The 18,727-nt window shown below is 36.5% G+C and overlaps 1 long non-coding RNA gene across 1 annotated transcript in view; it reads left to right on the top strand.

The window, feature by feature from the left end:
• LOC114580770 overlaps positions 1–17,906 on the top strand; it is a 23,256-nt gene extending 5,350 nt beyond the window's left edge. Inside the window, exons 3-4 of the long non-coding RNA XR_003702331.1 lie at positions 17,487–17,529; positions 17,897–17,906. This is a non-coding gene — a long non-coding RNA (uncharacterized LOC114580770). The remainder of the gene's footprint in view (positions 1–17,486; positions 17,530–17,896) is intronic.
• The last annotated feature ends 821 nt before the right edge of the window (positions 17,907–18,727 follow it).

Here is an 18,727-nt window from a genome sequence, read left to right as displayed (position 1 = left end):
TACAATAAAAAATAATTATGGATGAAGAAGACAATGATACCTTGATTCAATGTATGAGTTCCAGGTTTATCGTGCAGATGGTATGGTAGATTCAATCATTCAACAAGTTGATAGCTCCGAAGCTGTTAACAGTACAACTTAATAATAGTTGAACGTAATAGTTCTACGTTTGATACAGCCAAGAGAAGGCATACATGCTTGTGTCTTCCATCATCTTTCTTCATTGAAATAGGGCAAGACGACTGATTGGAAAATCAATTAACATGCAGAATCAGAAAAGAACTGAATCATATCATCAAAAAGGATACAATCAACACTTACATCAATGTAGCAGCAATGGAATGACCTTTAGGTACAGCGACATCTAGCGTTAATAGTGTCATTTCTGAATGCCATATCTATGAAGAAGGGAGCTCGAATAATATTTAACTAATAACCCTGTGGATTCATGCAATTGTAATAGGTAATATGCTTACTAGAAAGATATATTAATAAAATAAATAAATGATAAAAATAGGAATAATAACAACACAACAACAACTATCACCATCAAGCCTTTATCCACTACGTGGGATCGGGCACTCATGAACTTTCTTCTCATTGTGGTTCTATTAATAAAGTCAAATCTCGTTTAAATCTAATAAAGAAAGGTCAATTCCTTGATATTTTTAAACCAAGTCTTTTTAGGTTACCCCTACCTTTCTTAACCATCAAGTCAATATAATACTGCTACTCTCCTGAAACGCCGGTACTCGAAGACCGCCGTCTTAGTGAGCAAACATCATAAGAAGCGACTTTCTCAATCTTATCTTCTACTGGAGCTACTCAACACACTCACGATTGCTATTCGATTCTTTCTAAGGGGTAAGCACTCATCACCCTGAGCATCCTCATCCTGCACACCTTAACTTAGTATCATGCTTCTCTTTAAAGGCCAACATTCGCCATAAGAGCATTGCAGGCCTCAACTACCTATCTTATCAATTTTTCCTTAAGTTTGAGGGACATTTCTATAACATAACAGCTCGATGATTCCTCTAACCTTCAACCATGCCACTTGAAATTCGCTTGATAATATCCCATCTATTTACCATACTCTGAACATGATACAGGATATCTAAGTGTACTTATAATGACTTGATCGCCCAAAGTCAAATCCTACTAGGTCTATTCTATGTTTTTAATTTTTTTTATTTTTTTTTAATTTACCTTTGGATTTTAGTTTTAGAAATTAGATAGTTTGGATTCTGATGATTTCTAGAGTGACACTGCATATATGTTATCCTATTATACATGGTCATCTTAAGTTCTAATTGATTTTGTGGTAATGATTCATATGACGGTTGTGGAAGCTCATGTGGGTGGGGTAAAGCTAACTTCTCCAGATGATGGCCAAGAGTTATCATCTTCAGTATATTCTTTATTATATGAAACATTGCATAGAATGCCAGTGGTAATGTGTATGAGCTAGAGGTAACATTTTTTTTATTGAAGCCCTTCACCCTTGAGTTAGAGATCAAATGACCTATTTTTCTAATGAAAATTTTCATTTCTTTTCAAATAATTTGATAGTTGATATCTATTTTTGCTATAATGATTTCCAACTTTATTCTTCAAAGTCTTACTCCAAATTTGTTATTTTAGGGTGCTCTATTTGTGCATTAGTAATGTATTTGTTTTCATCGCCAAAATCAAACATAACTTTGCTAGTTTAGTTACAGTTATTAAAAAATTTCTTTTAAATCTACATAAAATCTTCAATCTACACAATATTTTAAAGACACGTCTTTACTATACCTACCTAGTTTTAATGCTAGAAGTTCTCCTCATGTATATTTCTATTTTTTTTTAATTTAACACATCTAATGTACTTACATTTATTAGTTTTTACAACTCAATCTTTCAATACTATTCATTGACAAGTTATAATTTCACATATTCAGTATATCTTGTAGACATGTACCATGAGTCTTTGTTCAACCAATCATAGGCTTTCTTAATTTTAGATATTCCAACTTTCAAATTTTTACTTCAAAAAATGTTTTACTAAACAAATTTAAGTTATCTGAAATAATGTGCAAGAAGATGCTATCTCTTAATATGTCAATAAGCACCTCCGAAATGATGCAAACTTAATACTAATATTTGATATAACTCAACTTAAATTTGAGTGCTAAGGGCAATGACGAATCCAAAACTATGAAACAATGGGATCTTAATTGGGAGCGTCATACCCACTTGATAGGTTAGTTTCTATTTCACAATCATTTACCCATTTGGACTTTTAGCTCATCTGAGCGGCATAAATTATTTCTAAGAGCCAAATCAACAATAGAACCATTAATAAGAAATAAACAAAATAATATACACATAGATACATATATATCTAAGAGAGAAACATAATAAATTGGATTTTACACTTAAAGCTAGAAGCAAGACAACTAACATCAAATTCAAATAACTCCCAACACAAGACAAAATATAAAACTAACCTAAACCAATAATTAAAATTGACATAAATAGAACTAATATAATCTAATCTAAAATTTAATGAAGTCAAATTTAAACATAAAGATTAAAGACAAATTTAAAATGATATTAGAAAGAGAGAAATAAAGATAATAATGATAATGAATAAACCTGGACATTAGAAAATCTATTAAAAATCTAATAAAAAAATGACCTTAAAAATTTTTCATAAACAGATGAAACAATAACGAACAACAAACTAAGTACATATTTTAGTTACGACGTTGTTTAGGACAACTTTCTTACTCCTTTCTAAAGCATCTTTTTAGTACAAAAATTTACACTTAAAGCTAGAAGCAAGACAACTAACATCAAATTCAAATAACTCTCAACACATGACAAAATATAAAACTAACCTAAACCAATAAATAAAATTGACAGAAATAGAACTAATATAATCTAATCTAAAATTTATTGAAGTCAAATTTAAACATAAAGATTAAAGACAAGTTTAAAATGATATTAGAAAGAGAGAAAGAATGATAATAATGATAATGAATAAATCTAGACATTAGAAAATCTATTAAAAATCTAATAAAAAAAAGACCTTAAAAATTTTTCATAAACACATGAAACAATAACGAACAACAAACTAAGTACATATTTTAGTTACGACGTTGTTTAGGACAACTTTCTTACTACTTTCTAAAGCAGCTTTTTAGTACAAAAATTTTCAGATAAAAAATTGGATCCACTTTGTCCCAAGGTTGACCAGGGGCCAAAATAACCCAAATTTTGACCTTGTTTTTCGCATCAACCGGACCCTTATCGAGCCGATTCGGGCGCTCGATCGCTCGATCGACTGTCATCAAGCATCAATTAACCTAAACCAGACTTTAATTAAATCAAATTAAACTCAATTAAATCAAATTAATGTCAAATCGATTAAATCAACCCAAAATCGGTTCAAATAGAACCCAATAAAACATCGTCGAGCCTCGTTAAACCAAATTCAATGCAATTCGTAACTAATTTGAGTCTAATTTTGCAAAATTAGCTCAATCGTACCCAATTTGACCCAAATCCACCTAAATCGATTCAGATCGAGTCCAATTCAGGCTCAATTTGAGCCCAATTGGTCCAATCCAGATTCATTTGGGCTTTCCAAATCTGGAAATCAAATTCGACACTCCAAAGTGTACTGATCTCTTCTTTCCCCCTAATCGAGTGCAGGCAAATGATTTCGTGTACCAGAACCTCATTTCTTGTAAAATGAGAGTGGGAGAGGAAGGTAGGGGAATGGGCATTTCTTCTACTTGCATGCGACCTAGTTGAGTGGGAGAGCTGGAGGTCGAGAGAGGGAAGGAGAGTCGATGCCTAATTGCTATGTCTGATCAAGGGGAGACGAAGGAGGAATGACTGGTTCCTCTGGCTCGTGTGCATCCGACATAGCTGAGAGGGAGTTTGGGCTCTAGCTTCGTGCGGTCCGTCCAGTTGTGAAGAGGAGGCCGATGCTCAGCCTCTTGCGTGCATCCAGAGACCGAGTGGCTGAGAGCAGTCCCTGCGTGCGTACGTCCAAAACCGAACACAAGGAGAGCTGAGCGGCTTATTGCTTGCAATTTTTGGAGATTGAGATAAGTGAAGAGCAGATTTTGCCTTCACTACTTGTTGTTTTCTCTTTCCTTGGATTGAAAAGAGGATTTCTTTTGTTACTATTGCTTTTCTCCTTCAACTGAGAAGCATAAAGTTCCTCTCGTTATTGTTGGTTGTTTCCTCTTCCAAAATACTAGCAAAGGGGTGCTGTATTTAACCCCCTATTATAACTAAAGTCTTCCAAATCAGCTTCGGCAAGTTCGTGACACCGGAGGCGACTTCCGGGAGCATTTAGAAAGCAAAGAAGACATCCGGAGTGGCTTGGACAGCAGTTTTCTTCTTCCTTCCACTGTTTTCTCGCCTTTGTAAGGCGAGTGGAGTGTGATGGAGTCGTGACAACCCGACGAGGTAAAACTCCTCAAAACTTAAGAAATCCCTATATTTTGGCCGTTTGACGTGTGTTTGATGTTCCAAAACCTTAGGGACCTACAAAACCCATGCATTTAATTTCCAAACCGTAATCCTCTTGATCTAATCATGCGAATCTAGTGTTTTCTTTAGATTTCTTTCATGTGAGTGTTAAAAGAGGGCGATGAAGAGGCGCCGGGCCCGTTGGACTCGTGTCCAATGCCATTTCCTTGCATGAAATGCATTCATGTTGTCTCCCTAGTCGTCACCAACAATCAAATCATAAGATTGCATTGTTATTTGCTTCTAAATCAAATATCGATGTATATGTTTCAAGTGTGGGAATTTGCTCTTGATTGGGCTTTGCACTTGAGAGCCTTTGTCTTTTTAGAAATGTTAGAGAGGGATTTAATTAATTTAGAGAACTTGTGTCTCATCATGGATCTTGCATAGACTCTCAAAGGTCTATATTATGGAGCCCATGATAAAATAACTAATTGAGTTCATCTTTGACACATACAAAATCTCATTGCACAAAAATAACGTTTGAGGAATTGCTCTAATTTACAAAAATTCTTAAAGTTTGCAACATTTATAAAATATGCTCATTTAATTTCAAGCTCCTATGGAGCAAATTTAGAGTATTTCATGGTCTCTCTCTGTCTCTCTCTCTCTCTCTCTCTCACTCACTCACTCCCTCTCACTCTCACTCTCACTTTCACGCTCTAGCTTCCTCTTTCCCTTTATCCCTTCTATCTCTCTTACCCTCTCCCTCGCTCGCTTTATATGTCTTTTTTTCTTCTCTCTCTCTCTCTCAATTTCTATGTCTCACTCACTCACTCTCTCTTACTTTTGATGAACTAATTCTTGCTTGTTTTTCTTCTCCGACTAAGTCTATTCTTTCTCTCTCTATCTCTCTATCTCCCTTCCCCCATCTCTGTTTGTTTATCTTTCCCTCTCCCTCACTCCTCTCTCCCTCCCTCTCTCAATTTCTCTCTATTTACCCATCCCTTTCTCCCTCTCTCTCTCACTCTCTCCTTCTCCATCTCACTCTCTCCACCTCTCTCTCTCACTCACTCTCTCCTTCACCACCTCTCTCTCTCTCTCCCTCCCCCTCTCTCTCTCTTTGTCTCTCACTCACTCTCACTCTCTAGCTTCCTCTTTCCTTATATCCCTCCGATCTCTCTCTTACCCTCTCCCTCGCTCACTTTATATATCTTTTTCTCTCTCTCTCACTTTCTGTCTCACTCTCTCTCTCTCTCTTACTTCCTTGATTAACTAATTCTTGCTTGTTTTTTTTTCTCCCACGAACTCTATTCTTTATCTCTCTATCTCTCTCTCCCTTCCCCCCTCTCTTTGTTTATCTACCCCTCTCCCTCGCTCTTGCTCTCTCCCTCCCTCTCTCAATCTCTCTATTTATCTCTCTCTCCCTCCCTCCCTCTCTCTCTCCCTCTCTCTCTCTCTCACTCTTACTATCACTCTCACTCTCTAGCTTTCTCTTTCCATATATCCCTCCTATCTGTCTCTTACCCTCTTCCTAGCTCACTTTGTCTTTTCTCCCTCTCTCAATCTCTCTCTCTCTCCCTCCCTCCCTCTCTCTCTCCCTCTCTCTCTCTCTCTTACTATCACTCTCTCTCTAGCTTTCTCTTTCCATATATCCCTCCTATCTTTCTCTTACCCTCTTCCTAGCTTACTTTGTCTTTTCTCTCTCTCTCACTTTCTATGTCTCACCCTCACTCTCTCTCTCTTATTTTTTTGATTAACTAATTCTTGCTTGTTTTTCTTTTCCCACTAACTCTATTCTTTCTCTCTTTATCTCTCTCTCCTTTCCCTCGTCTCTTTGTTTATCTTTCCATCTCCCTCGCTCTTGCTCGCTCTCTACCTCTCTCAATTTCTCTTTATTTACCTATCCATTTCACCTTCTCTCTCTCTCTCTCTCCCCCCTCCCTCTCTCTCTCTCACTCACTCTCACTCTCTAGCTTTCTCTTTTCATATATACCTCCTATCTGTCTCTTACCCTCTTTTTCGCTCACTTTATGTCTTTCTCTCTCTCACTTTGTATGTCTAAGTCACTCTTACTCTCTCTCTTACTTCTTTGATTAACTAATTCTTGCTTGTTTTTCTTCTCCCACCAACTCTATTCTTTCTCTCTTTATCTCTTTCTCACCCTTCCCCCTCTCTTTGTTTATTTTTCCCTCTCGCCCGCTCTTGCTCTCTTCCTCCCTCCCTCTCTCAATCTCTCTATTTACCTATCCCTTTCTCCCTCCCTCTCTCTCTCTCTCTCTCTCACTCACTCTCTAGCTTCCTCTTTCCCTATATCCCTCTTATCTCTCCCTATATCCCTTTCTCCCTCCCTCTCCCACGCTCACTTTATATGTCTTTTTCTCTCTCTCTCTCACTTTCTATGTCTCACTCACTCTCTCTTTTACTACTTTGATTACCTAAATCTTGCTTGTTTTTCTTCCCCCACTAACTCTATTTTTCCTCTCTTTATCTCTCTCTCTCTCCCTTCCTCCCTCTCTCTTTGTTTATCTTTCCCTCTCCCTCGCTCTTGCTCTCTCCCTCCCTCTCTCAATCTTTCTATTTACCTATCCCTTTCTGCCTCCCTCTCTCTCTAGCTTCCTCTTTCCCTATATCCCTCTTATCTCTCTCTTACCCTCTCCCATGCTCACTTTATATGTTGTGGGCTCCGAAAATTTGGCCCCGGCCTCTGTCCGCTTTTCTTTTTATTCTGCGAGGGAGTTTTAACTGATAAGTTCCGAGGTAAATTTTGGAAGGCAGATGGGTTTATAGATAAGACACTACCCAAAGATTTTGCCCTCATTTTGCGAGGACTTTATAATCTGAGTTCTAGTTTCCTATAGGCGCAAGTCCCTATAGTTAATTAGCCCTCCCGATCACGAGAGAGAACTTTCGATTAAGGCTAGTCATCAATCAGATACGTAGAGAATACGTGTTATCTAGCATATAATAGCAGCAATGGATTTAGGGATTGGTAGATTGGAAGTTCTGATATTTAAAAATAGAAATTTTCACCATCTTTCATTTAAAGCGGATGGTGGGGGAATGGATGATAGACTCGATCAAGATCCCATGGTTTCGTCGTCCCGGGCCATCGTGGTCCCTGGTCTACTTAGTCAGAGGAGGTAGTCAACCCAACCTGACAGAAGGATCATTGTCGGCAGCCATGGGTTGCTTCGTCCAAGGGGACTTTGTAGACCGGGGTTGAATGTTTGTCTAAGGGGACAAATTTGAATCCACCTTAGCTAACAGAGGGCTTTGTGCCCTATCGATCATATCCTATTGATTCATATCTCAAGGATTTAACATCATTAAGGAGCGTATTGGCTTTGGCCATAACCGCTATCTGTGGTGCCATTTGGAGGCAAAACCATTCGGTTCAGAGGGCCCCGGGTCATAACCGTTTACCTGCAGTGCCATTTGGCAGCGAAACTGCCGGTTAGAGGACACGTACCACGTCCTTACTAGCAAGAGGTTTTTTGAGAATGGATCCTAATAATATTTTCGACTAGGCATTTGGCTCTTTGTGAGCTGAAGTAAACTTTAATTTGTCCGCCCCGGCAAACTGTTGCAGAGGGTGGATGGATTTTGCTTTAAGTGATTAATAGGTTGAATTTCAAATTTAAATATTTTTGGGATTTTTCAGAATTTTCTGGATTTTTGGGCTTTCTGGAATTTTTGGAGTATTTGAGTGGCATTATGAAAATATTTGGAATGGACTTTTGGGAGACAATTGAAAGTATTTGGGAACCCCTCCGGTTGAGATCTGCATTCAACACGGCCATCATCGGGGTGTTCGGGGGTTATTTCTTTTTATGGATTGAACCTTGTCAACTCTGTCGGGCTGTCGACAGAGGATCGGGTTTTGTAGGCTTTGAGCCTTTATTAGTGAATTCATATTGTTGTAGGCCTTGATGGCCTAATATGAATGTTTTAAAGCAAATATACCTGTCGCCACAACCTTACATTTGCTTAATGGTTCGAACCCTGTCGACTTCTATTGACCCGTATAGAAGGATCGGTTTCGAACCTGAATTCACTTGTTAACCCGCGCAGCATCCCTAGACGTCACGTGTGTACCAATAACACGCTCGTCGGGGCCCATGCGGGTTTTATAATTGTTTTTACCCCTTTTAGTGTACCTATGTGTATACAATTTATAGTGCACGTGCAGGTTATTTTGAAATATTGTGGAAGCCTTTGCTGCCTTGTACGAGTATTGCAGATCCGGTGGCATGGCGTAGCAGCTTCTGAATGGAGTTGTTCGCTGCTTTGTTCAGGTAGACTGTCGTGCACTATTTGTTGATTTCTGTAGGTTGATCGTAGTGCACTAACGAGTCTTCTGTATTATGGTTGTAAGGATTTGCACTTGTTGAAGATCTTATATATTTGCTTGAGCATAGCACTTGTCGTATTCTTCATGTGTTGTGAGTTTTGATCTTTTCGGTACAGCCACTACTGTTAGAGGTAGATGTATTCATTCTTATACTGAAGTTGACTACAGGATACTACATTTACTGTAATCTTTATGCACCTACCCCTCAGTGGCATGTGGCACATACAATCATCTTCATAGAAAGATCGTATATGTTGCAGATCTTTTGTAGTGACTTGTACGAGTTCGCATTGTTGCTTGTGAGTGAACCGACATTTCATTTCTATTTGAGATTTTAATGAATGACCTTCATTCATTCATTGACCTCTTTATTTGCAGGGGATACATGTCTTCTACGACGACCTCCTGGAAGTATTTTGTAGAAGATTCATTGTTTCTGCATCGAATTCACCCTTTCACCAATCTCGGGTGGTATTGATGTATTTGCACTTGTTTGTGGGGGCGAATCTTTCTTTATTGGTCTCCCGTATTGCCATCTCAATCAACAGGCATTGTAGGGATTGACGTAGGAGATTTACATCTTATTGTGGTCATTTCACATTCGTAGACATTTGCACTTAGTCTGCTAATCAACTACCTTCTAGTTGCAAAGAACATGTGTGTCTGTCCTCGATCGGATGGTTATTGGCGCTAACGGGCATTTGCTTTCATTGTGTGCTACGCTGAATACATTCGTAGGAAGTGTTGTGGTTTGATTGGTGTCGAATGTGAGGGCCCAACGATGTTCAAATCGGACTCAAGTCTGAACTCTTCCAAGTCCAGTTCAAATCAAATTCATGAGCTCAATGTACAAGATCATTTCTATGTCCGTTGTAGTCCAACTCTATTACTCGCTTGAGTTCGAATTGTTTAAGCCATTAATGTTCAGGTCCAGAGTACAAGTTCAAGTTGATTGTTCATTCACATCCTTGCTCGTCGTGCAATTTCAAGTCTTATAATTTGATTCAAGTCATTTGAGTTTGAATGTTCAATATCAAATTCTTGCTCTAGTCCAGTCCAATTTCATGTTCTTTTCAATTTTGAATTTGAATTAAGTCTTTTATTAGTGTCTTTGGAGTTCAATCAGGTCCAAGTACGAGTCTCATTTTTGTCTATTTGATGTGCAAATCAAGTCCAAGTACGGTCCGTCTTCACCCGAAATTTCGGCAGCCTCCCGGCGTCTCCCCCGTTTAGGGGAAAACTACGAGAAAACTGGGCCTTTCCCACCACGCGCAATAAAGGCGTGTATGGTAGGTGTCCTCTTGCGAGGGCACCGCGGCCGTGATAGGACGAGGACACCGCGGCCGTGATTTTTGTTCCTCCCACCACGCGCAATAAAGGCGTGTATGGGGTCTTTGACTGTACCTGTTTAAAAATACACAGTTTGCTTTCCCCCCGCTCGGGGGTACTTATAAGTGACCCCGCCTCGCCGTAGGTGCTGCACTGGGGTCCCATCCCACCACGCGCAATAAAGGCATGTATAGGCGGTTTTCCGGTACGCCACGAACGCCGAAGTAGAGTTTAGGCGATTGCTCGCTTCGTCGTAAGCATCAGACCGACGCCCCATCCCGCCACATGCAATAAAGGCGTGTATAGGAGTTTTTCTGGTCTGCTGCAAACAATGATGCGAGAATCTGAGTTTAGAGAGTTCGTACCTTCGCGGGCTTTGACGGTACCTGTTTAAAAATGCACAGTATAAATCATAATTATAATTAACATATGATTAATCATAATTAACCAAAATTAACTATAATTAACCAGATAATTATAATTACCAATTAATAACTAATTATTAATTAATTATAATTAATAAATAAACTATAGTTATAATTAAGTAATTATTAAATATAATTAATAATTATTATAACTAATTAAATTTTCATTTACCAAAATTAGTCGAAGAAATGCTCGGGAGCAGAAAATCATATAAGATTTTTATTTGGTATCCAGATTTACAGCGGAAATTAAGTCGGATTTATGTTAAATCCAGCTGAACGGTTTATGTGCTCGTGTTAAATCCCGGCGATGGGTAAATCCCAGATTAAGGATTTACGGCTTAATCCTGGATTTACTAAATCCCTTGGTTCGACAGTTTTAAGGGATTGGGCCGAGCAGAGCGTGTGAAGGAGAAAGTTACCTTCAGCAAGCGAGCTCCCTGTAGTTGCTTCCGATCAAATGTAGCAACTTCCGATCCGACAGTGAAGGGAACGTCGGAGGAGGAGGAGGTAGAGTGGTCGGGATCGGCAAGGCAGTGGAGAGGAGGCGTCGGGCTTCAGGTAAGGTGGATCGACCTCTCTCTCTCTCTCTCTCTCTCTCTCTCTCTCTCTCGCGGCCAGAGATGATCGGGCAAGAGGCGGAGCTCGGTAGCGGTTTGGGGAAGGAGGAGAGATCGTGAGGTCGGGTGTTGTGCTCTCGTTATATAGGCGTGAAGGGAAAGAGATCGAGGAGCTGTCGCGAGATTTTGGCAGAAATCCCGGAACGGCGCTGCTGCATAGTGTCTTGGCGAGACTTAGGCAGGATTTGCGGGTACCTTCGACGGATACGAGGTACGGAGCGGGATTTGCGGGAGCGACTCTGCCAGCGGGATTCTTGGATCCGATAGGCTCCTGGTATGATTTTGAGTCCTCATGTTTCTTCTTTGGGTATAACACTAAGGTCAACATATGTCTTTCTCTCTCTCTCTCACTTTCTATGTCTCACTAACTCCCTCTTGAACTTCTTTGATTAACTAAATCTTGCTTGTTTTTCTTCCCCCACTAACTCTATTTTTCCTCTCTTTATCTCTCTCTCTCTCTCTCCCTTCCTCCCTCTCTTTTTGTTTATCTTTCCCTCTCCCTCGCTCTCTCCCTCTCTCTCTCTCTCTCTCAATTTCTCTCTATTTACCTATCCCTCTCTCTCCCTCTCTCTCTCTCTCTCTCTCTCTCCCTCCCTCCCTCTATCTCTCTCTCTCTCCCTCTCACTCTCTAGCTTCCTCTTTTCCTATATCCCTCTTATCTCTCTCTTACCCTCTCCCCCGCTCACTTTGTCTTTTTCTCTATCTCACTTTCTATGTCTCACTCACTCTTTCTCTTACTTCTTTAATTGAACCATACTTATTATGCGATATGGTAACTAATTATGTTTAGAAATTACTTTATAAATCATAAGAGGCTATAAGTAGATGATAGACTAAAAGGGAGCTTGGTGATGGGAGGGAGAAGGTTTAAGGATTTTTAATAAATAGATGGTAGACTAAAAGGGTGTTTGGTGATGCGAGTGAGAATGTTTTTAAGATCTTCATGAAAAATAAATATTCTTTTAGAATGTGTTAAAAATTGAATTTTACTATAGGATAATGATGATAATAATAATATTTTAAATCTTGAAACAAGTATAGTGTGCAAAATAGAAGTATTCGATATTTTTATTTATAGCAAATTTGATTCTAAAGAAGAAGGAAAATGAAATATAATGTAGCCAAGTTATAAAAAGTTTAAAGATGTAGGGATTTGATTATTGGATAGTAAAAAAGTTTTGATAATTAAAAGAAGTTTGACAAAAAATGAGAATGTTAATGTATGTACATGAAAAACATTAAGAGGGATAAATTAAGAAATGGTTAGTGATATATATTAAATATAATGTTATTGAACATAAACTTGTACACATAGTATATGTACAATAAAATATAAAATATACACCCATTAGATAAGTATATAAATTATATTTGAGGATTATGAATGTGAAAGGGTTGACCTTAACATGGATAGAAGTTGTTTAAAATGATTTGCAAGGACTAGATTTAATGCTTCAAGCAGCACTCAGTTGGAGTGAATAAAAAGCTTATTTATATATAATTGGAATAAATCTCTAATAATATTAAGGTGCATCTATGGAAAGCTTGAGTGGGATAAATTAAGAAATGATTGTATTAACATAATGGATATCTATTCAAGATAAGGTTATTGAAAATAAACTTGTGTAGTTAGGAATGTACAATAAAAGATAGAAAATATATCCATTAAAAGAGTATTATATTTGAGGATTAGGAATGTGAAGGGGTTGACAATGTGACTGGATAGAAGTTGTTTTAAAATAGTTTGCGAAGACTAGATTTAGTGTTTTAGGCAAAACATTGCTGGAGTGAATAGAAAATGTTGATTCATAGATAATTGGAATAAAGTGAATGATGATGAAATGGTCAATTAAAATACAACTAAATTTATTTTCATAGAATATTCAAAATCATTTGTATGATGATTTAAGGTCATTTCCATTTTAGATTTTGGTCTTCTTTATGATATACTTGTCACGACCTAGCCCGGTGAGCTCGCGTAGGCGAGGCGGGAAAAGAGGTCGGACGGTAGGTTAAATTATCTAATGTCTAAATCTATCTCCATAAAACTTAAATTATCTAATGTCTAATTTGAAAACTCAATTAACATAAAACTCAAATAAATTCGTAATTACCTTTCTTCTTGAGCTCCTCTCCTACGGTATACGTTACCGCCTCTTCTACTCATTTGATTAATTTAAGCTTACCTGAAAATGTTAACAACTAACATTAAGCTAAAGCTCAGTAAGTAATACACAATTCTAAACTACAGTAATCAAGATAAACTGAACAATATGCTAAATGCCAATTTTATATGAACATAACATATAAAGTTGACATCAAAGAATTTGGTAGACTAAAATATTTCATCGGAATTGAAGTAGCTCACTCCAACAAAGGAATCTTCATCTCACAACAGAAATACATCAAAGATCTTCTAAGAGAAACATGTAAACTAGCCTGTAAACCAGCACCAACACCAGTAGAACCTAATCTTAAACTGGGAGAAGCTAAAGAAGATCCAGATGTAGATAAAGGGGCCTACCAAAGACTTGTAGGGAAATTGATCTACCTCTCCCACACCAGACCAGACATAGCATTTGCTGTAAGCATGGTCAGTCAGTTTATGCAGAATCAAAAGCAGATTCACATGCAAGCAGTAGACAAGATCTTACACTACCTTAAAGGAAGACCTGGAAAAGGAATTCTCTTTAAAAGAGATCGTGGAATAACCCTAGAAGTATACACGGATGCTGACTATGCAGGATCACCTGTTGATAGAAGATTTACTTCTGGGTATTGCACATTTCTTGGAGGTAACCTAGTTACATGGAGAAGCAAGAAAAAAATGTGGTGGCAAGATCCAGTGCAGAAGCAGAATATCGAGCTATGGCCTTGGGAATATGTTAGCTACTATGGATCAAAATAATCTTAGATGATTTAAAGGTTAAGTAGGATGAGCCCGTGAAGCTACATTGTGACAACAAATCAGCAATCAGCATAGCCCACAATCCAGTCTAGCATGATAGGACCAAGCACATAGAAGTGGACACACATTTTATTAAAGAAAAACTAGACAGTGGTCTAGTAAGTGTCTACCATGTATCATCAAAGGATCAACTTGCAGATATCCTTATTAAAGGATTGGGCAGTTCTGCCTTTCTTAGAATGATTGACAAGCTGGGGATGACAGATCCATATTTCCCAGCTTGAGGGGGAGTGTTGAAATCTAGCTATTCCCAGTGCAAAGGATCCGACGGACACAAAGAGCAATCCGTGGGATACTCTTGTGAATCACGCCATAATGGAGGAACGAATTTAGGAAAGATTTTTATGTATTATTTATGTATTAAATCTGCAATTTATTATTTCCTCATTAGGATATCTTGTATAGATCTATAAATAGGGAAGATTGTAATGAAGAATTTCAAGCTTTTCCCTCTCAAATTCTCAGTTTTAACAGGAAATTCTATGCTTTTTTTAATTCATTGAAATGCTTAATTAATTCTTACTATTCGGTGATACTTTTAAGTTAAATCTTGCTTAAATCCTACTACCAAACAACATTAATTTGTTACAATTCGGAGAAGAGGTGTTTTGTGTGGAATTTCTTGGTGTGGTGGTGATGATATCTTCACTTAGGACTGCAACTTCGATACGAGTATATTAAAAATGGGCACAATCGTAAGCCTTGCAATAACCACTTTCTTATTTATTTACTTATTTATTAGTTCATGTAAATTATGTAAAAAAGCTTGAAGTGTTTTTTTTTTCCCTTGTGTGAACTATATCTTTAGTCAAGCGAGAAAGAAGTTTGGACTTCCTGAGAAGCACAACGATTATGTGGTGAGAGCTAAGTCATTCCATAATAAAGAAGAGACTCTTCATGTAGGGTTTTTGTAGTAATATTCTATTGTATAATGGGCACATATGTATCAGAAAGGGTACTAATGAGATTTGAGGATATCTTGGTTTTATAGATACTTGAAGAGTAAGCCATTTCCAGGAACCTAGATGAGTTATATTTCAAGATGATAAGTTTGAGAGTGATTGATGGAGCACATAAACCAAAGTAATAAACCATTAACACATTATTTAATTTTATTTTTTCAACTTTTCATTTTTGTTTTGTTTTGTTGAGCTTCTTGTTTAATTATTTACGCATCTTTTTAGGAGCCAAGCAAATAAGTATAGCCACTATGAACCCATGCTGATGAGGACTTAAGATATTGGATATGTCATTCAAAAACTTTAGACTGAGAAGAAGGTTAGTATTAGGGTAACACACTTTTTCTAGCTAGATGAAACACTGTCATTTCATTTGCTTATTTCTTTCTTTCTTCTTTTACCTAGGTTGCATTTGCTTTGGAGAAAATGGATAAGAAATATTTTTTACATCACAGTTAAATTTGATCATTTTGATTTAATTGTGATACATTAAAAATTGATTTTATGAATGAAATTCTAACTTGCATATTTCTTATGTGCTGTTGCTGAAACCTAAGGAAAAGCTAAAGTAAAACCCGAAGCAAGAAATTAAATGGTTATTCACATTCTCCTCCATCAAACAAATGTGGAAAGCTATTTTTCAATTCATGTTCTTTAATATCTCTTTTTCCATTTCATTTTTTATTTCCTCTCTCAACTCCAAACCAAATGGAGCTATCCTCGGTTGTGGCAATGAAAATTTTGTTTATTAATTTATAACAATAGAAAAAGCAACTCTATTTTTTGAATGAGAATTACACTCTATACCCGATCAAATCATTGAATTTTTAACATGATCTATATTATATATATCATTACAAATATATAATGCCGAAGATATTCTTGTATGTCAATCACATCACTCTTATTTATAATATTATATAAAATGCATTCAGAATGTATTGACTTTGTCGATATTAAAAAAAATGATATGTTTGAGAATCGATTAAATTGGTTAGTGATTCTTACTGATTTATCGAAATTTCCTTGAGTGACATTCATTTTTTTGATTCACTGTTAAACTGAGTATGCTACTGTTATGATCCTTGCAGTTCATTTCTTCATGAGGTGTATGATGATCAACTTTATATTAATTTATGAAAAGTGGTGGACCTTCCAACAATGTATCCATGAGTATGTTATTTTTCTCATACAATTGTAGTTTTTTAGTGAGTGAGAGTTGTAGTGGGTCATTGGCAATAACGGGTCATTAATGTTGTTGTTGTTGTTGTATATTTCTCATCATTTAGACTAACAAGATTGTTTCAATTCTTTGTTGCAGGAGCACAAGGATCTCAAAACACCATTTTTGATGACTGGGTGCAAAGTTGCTGATGATTATGGGATTATGCTTGTGAGTTGTTTTTTTTTTTGTATTTTGTAGAATAGCAGTGTGGGGATTATCAGATATCTATAGTATCATTATAAATATATTATATATATAGTTATAAATATATAATGCCCAACATATTTAACATATTCTTGTATGTCAATCACATCGCTCTTATTTATAATATCATATAAAATGTGTTCAAAATGCATTGACTTTGTCGATATTAAAAAAATGATATGTTTGAGAATCGATTAAATTGGTTAGTGATTCTGACTGATTCATCGAAATTTCCTTGAGTGGCATTCATTTTTTTGATTCACTGTTAAACTGAGTATCCTACTTTTATGATCCTTGCAGTTCATTTCTTCATGAGGTGTATGATGATCAAGTTTATATTAATTTATGAAAAGTGGTGGACCTTCCAACAATGTATCCATGAGTCTATTATTTTTCTCATACAATTGTAGTTTTTTAGTGAGTGAGAGTTGTAGTGGGTCATTGATGTTGTTGTAGTATATTTCTCATCATTTAGAATAACAAGATTGTTTCAATTATTTGTTGCAGGAGACAAGGATCTCAAAACACCATTTTTGATGCCTGGATGCAAAATTGCTGACGATTATGTGATTATGTGATTATGCTTGTGAGTTGTTTTTTTTTTTGTATCTTGTAGAATAGTAGTGTGGGGATTATCTGATGGAAGTGTTCAATTTGACAAGGGGCATACAAGTGTGAAAGATGCTATAGATGGAGCTGTTAAGATTTTGACTGTTGCGGTATGTATCCATATGAAAGACTTGGATCTTGTTATTCTAGTTACTAATTAGCCTGTGAATTATAGATAGGTAACTATTATGGTTGTTGCTGTACCTAAAGGTCTTCCATTAGCTGTTACATTGATGTAAGTGTTGATTGTATTCCTTTCTTTAGGATATGATGTCAAGTTCTTCATGATTCTCATGGTTAATTGATTTTCCCAATTTCAGTCTTGCCTACTCAATGAAGAAGATGATGGCAAACAAAGCATTGGTATGCTTATCTTCTTATCGTTTCACAAGTTGATAGCCTCCGAAGCTGTAACGTAGCCATATGAAAGACTTGGATCTTGTTATTCTAGTTACTAATTAGCCTATGAATTATAAATAGGTGACTATTATGGTTGTTGCTGTACCTAAAGGTCTTCCATTGGCTGTTACATAGATGTAAGTGTTAATTGTATTCCTTTTTTGATGATATGATGTCAAGTTCTTCATGATTCTCATGGTTAATTGATTTTTCCAACTTCAATCTTGCCTACTCAATGAAGAAGATGATGGCAGACATAGCATTGATATGCTTCTCTTCTTATCAAACTAGAATCTATGCGTTCAACTATTATTAAGTATCTACATTACAGCTTCGGAGGCTAACAGCTTGTTAAACGATTGGATCTACCACTACCATCTGCAACGATAAAACTGAAATTCTAACATTGAATCAGGTATCATTGTCTATGCTTCCATCATATTATTGTTATTATTGTATTTTAATTTACCTTTAGATTTTAGTCTTAGAAATTAGATAGTTTGGCTTCTGATGATTTCTAGAGTGACACTGTTATTGGGAGTTGGGTAGATTAATCATATCTATTATCCTATTATACATGGTCATCTTAAGTTCTAATTGATTTTGTGGTAATGATTCATATGACGGTTGTGGAAGCTCATGTGGGTGGGGTATAGCTAACTTCTCTAGATGATGGCCAAGAGTTATCATCTTCAGTATATTCTTTATTGTATGAAAGCATTGCATAGAATGTCAGTGGTAATGTGTATGAGCCAGAGGTAACTTTTTTTTTATTGAAGCCCTTCACCCTTGAGTTAGAGATCAAATTTCGTTTTTTTCTGATCAAAATTTTCATTTCTTTTCAAATAATTTGATAGTTGATGTCTATTTTTGCTATAATGATTTCCAACTCTATTCTTCAAAGTTTTACTTCAAATTTATTATTTTAGGGTGCTCTATTTGTGCATTAGTAATGTATTTGTTTTCATCGCCAAAATCAAACATAACTTTGCTAGTTTAGTTACAGTTATTAAAAAATTTCTTTTAAATCTACATAAAATCTACAATCTACACAATATTTTAAAGACAAGTCTTTACTATACCCACATAGTTTTAATGCTAGAAGTTCTCCTCATGTATATTTCTATTTTTTTTTTTAATTTAACACATCTAATGTACTTAC

The sequence above is a fragment of the Dendrobium catenatum genome, unplaced genomic scaffold, assembly GCF_001605985.2.
Source record: "Dendrobium catenatum unplaced genomic scaffold, ASM160598v2 fragScaff_scaffold_1256, whole genome shotgun sequence".
Taxonomy (NCBI): domain Eukaryota; kingdom Viridiplantae; phylum Streptophyta; class Magnoliopsida; order Asparagales; family Orchidaceae; genus Dendrobium; species Dendrobium catenatum.
Note: the sequence above shows the minus strand (reverse complement) of the source record. Positions and strands in the feature narration are given on the sequence as shown.